General features: G+C 45.8%; 1 pseudogene; it reads right to left on the reverse strand.

Annotated features, from left to right (window-relative positions):
• Positions 1-999: 999 nt before the first annotated feature.
• On the reverse strand, positions 1,000-1,122 carry LOC136646375 (5S ribosomal RNA; annotated as a pseudogene).
• Positions 1,123-3,425: the final 2,303 nt, after the last annotated feature.

Consider the following 3,425-nt stretch of genomic DNA (forward strand, 5'->3'; position numbering starts at 1 on the left):
ATGCACCTTCAGCTAAACAAGTGCTCCAAAAGGCAGCCTCCCCCCCCCCCCCCGCCCAAAAAAGGATCAAAAGAGAGGCTTCAGCTGATAAGGTGAACTTTTTTGAGACTTGCAAAGCCAGGTGGATCCTGACAGTGATCTGGTTTAAACAGAAGTTCTTAACTTGAACTGGGCACTGGGTAGGGCTGAAAACCTTACTGATTTTGGAGAGGGGGTGTTACTGTAGGCTGGCTACAGAGGAAATTCACTTGGCGGACCAGGGCTGGCTTCTGCTTATTTATTTGTTTTACTTTAATTTTTTATACTTATTTATTTTATTTTGCCTGATGATGTCACTTCCACCATGACATCACTTCTGGTGGGTCTTGGACAGATTGTCATTCTAAAAAGTGGGTCCCAGTGATAAAAGTTTGAGAACTGCTGCAATAAGGTGTTAGTAAGTTGACACCCGGGGGGGGGGGGGGGTGACACCACTAGTGACCAAAATCACGAAAATCAGTTTGGAGGAATAATACTATCATGTTATATGAGATCAATGCATAATTTAATGCAGAATGTGTTCTATCTTTGTTCTATCAAAAGGTACAGCCCAAAAACCAGTGGGGGTGGAGTGATGGTACATCACCACGCCCACCACCTGGGGTGTTGCCCCGCCCACTGCATGGGGGGCGTGATGCGCTGGCATCCCGCATTGGGTGACACGAACCCTAGTGACACCACTGAGGGAGAGGCAGTTCTCGTGCTGGAATGGTCCCCATACAAAAAAATCCCCAGCACTTAGAAAACTAGCATAGCTGGAAGAAGGATTCTAGCTCAGTAGTTCCTAAACTTTTTAGCACCAGGACCCACTTTTTAAAATGACTCTGTATCAGGACCCACCTAGGTTTACCAGACTTTAAAAAGGAGATCTAGAAAGAAATAATTTTATTTATAAGTAGTCACCAGAAAGACCCACAAACATTTGGTCGGCAACCTTCAGTCTTGAAAGACTATGGTATAAGCCTACAGCATCCGGTATTCCCAGGCGGTCTCCCATCCAAGTACTAACCAGGCCTGACTCTGCTTAGCTTCCGAGATCAGACGAGATCGGGAGATAGTGTTCAGTATAGGGAGATCACAAACATTTATCTCCCAATATTTAATCGTGCTTGCAAACTGGAGGAGCTCAGCTCCTAGCAGGGCAGTTTGCAGCTACAGTATCTGATTTTTGAATAGCTTCAGGTCTTGAGGTAATTATTTATCTGACCTTTCCATAAGCCTTTGGTGACCCACCAAAACTCAGGTTGCAGCCCACCAGTGGGTCCCAAACCACAGTTTAGAAACCACTGATCCCTGACATACTGGTTTTGTCTAAGTTTTTTTTTTTTAAATGGGGGACCTACATCTGAAATGATGTAACCCAGAAGTAGTCTATCTCCTCACTGCAAAATAGGCCTAAATTCAAATTATTGCAATTATTTGAGTTTACAGAACTGCCTTACACCTAGTTTGACCATCAGTTCATTGTAGTATTGTTTATTCTGAGGGGCAGCACTTTCCAGGGTCACTGACAGAGACCTTTCCTGACCTGGCTACCTAAGAATACATACAAAGGAAAGATTATCTGAGCAGTGAAGCTGCTGTCTAAGTGCACTCATCACATTCTGCTCAAATGAACAATTTTATCTTCAAACTCTCTGCTTTGCAGCAGCAAGTGTACTACACATGGCATGGATTGGCCAGCAGCTGTGACAGCATTTTCCCATTTGCCCTGCCCCAATCACTGGAGCAGTTTGGCAGTGTTGTGCTCTTAACAAAAGTAAAAAGCACAACAAATGAACATTTGATGGTGCTCAATATTTGATAGTGCACCCCCTCTAGCTATGCCACTGAGGAGGAGGACGACTGACACCTAACTGGTGCTGGAATCACATGATGTCAATTACACAATGAAAGCAGAAGGAAACCAGATTCTATCTGCATGAGGAAAAAAATCAATGTGGTCATTTTTTTAAATTAGAGCTGATTCCACACTAGCCTGATTTTTGGAGGATGAGGTTGCATTCCCCATTTCATTGATTACCCGCTATTGAAAGACCTTGTTCTTCCCTCTGAACCATCCCTTCTCCCACTTACTTTGAAATGTGTTTCTGTGGTGGTTGTTTCACAGCCACAATTATCACACCACGTTGTCCTTCCAGCACTGTGCTTCTCACAGCCCTAGATGGAACACATTTGATGGTAAAAGGGTGTGTTTGGTGTGAATTTCTCACCACACCCTCCTGCCATGGCCATTTCACCCCAATGTTCTGCTAGGCAATAGTTTAGCTCAGCCTCATTTGAATGTGTGCCTGCCACAAACTCTGAGCATGGAAATCTCTCTTCCTTTCCCTCTCAACTCCTCTTCCTCCCCCCCCCCCCAAGACCCAAGGCACCTATGCGCTCATCCAGAATCACATTGCTTTTTTCCCCTGGCCGTATTGCATTACAGGCTCCCGTCTCTGGCAATTCGCTACGCACCAATGCACTAGGGGCTCCGCAGCTTTGCTATTTTCCACTTGTCTCCCTGTGGACGACACACCAGACTCTCTCTGCCCACTGACCAAGAAACCAGTCAAGAAAAGTCTACTGAGTTGCTCACTGTGCGCCTCTCCTTTAACGACCCCCCCTTTCCCCCATATCAGTCCCTTGAAGACTTGTTTAATGCTCATATGGTCCTGCTGTGAATTAAAAAAAAAGAAGAGGCGAAATGGTTTCCTCTCGGTCACTGCTCTTTTCTATCAACATGATTTTACTCATTCCTTATGGTTTTTGAACCAGGGATCTTAAAGGAATTGCTCCCCCGGGGCAATTTTGCCATGGAAAGGCCAAATTGGCATTTTAAGAGGAATCATCTTCTTCACAGTCTTGTATCACAGTTTAATTAATGTAGAACACACACCATTCCCTTGTGTAGTCGGTTACAACTGCCAGATGGACAGATGGCAAGAGCCAGGTGTTGACTGTTATCTGTGACCGACACATCCAGCCACTGAGTTGAACTGCTGGAATGTGGCAGAATGCTCAAGAACACTCTAACTACTGAGTGGGGAAGATGGTCAGCTTGTATAAGGGAAGTGGGAGGTTGGTTCTGCTCATGGCTGGTGTCGTGGTGGGTCAGCATAGCTGAGTAGCTCTTGAAGGTACAGGGCCCTCCAAAGGCACATTCTTGAGACAACTATGCCTATAGCTTTCCTGGGGAGGTGGGGAGGTGATTCTCTGGGGTCCCACACAAGGCTATTTGGTGGGGGCTTCCTGAAACTTGACATCAGTCCTGTTTTGGCTGGTGGGAAACATCACACCCAGTAGAAAGGTTGGCTCCTAGCCTACCTGGCTCTTCTACCTACCCAGGTCAGTGGTGGTGGTGATGTTTTTACCTGCCAGTCACAATTTTATTCCTCCTGGGG

The sequence above is a fragment of the Tiliqua scincoides genome, chromosome 3 (assembly GCF_035046505.1).
Source record: "Tiliqua scincoides isolate rTilSci1 chromosome 3, rTilSci1.hap2, whole genome shotgun sequence".
NCBI classification, from domain to species: Eukaryota; Metazoa; Chordata; class Lepidosauria; order Squamata; family Scincidae; genus Tiliqua; species Tiliqua scincoides.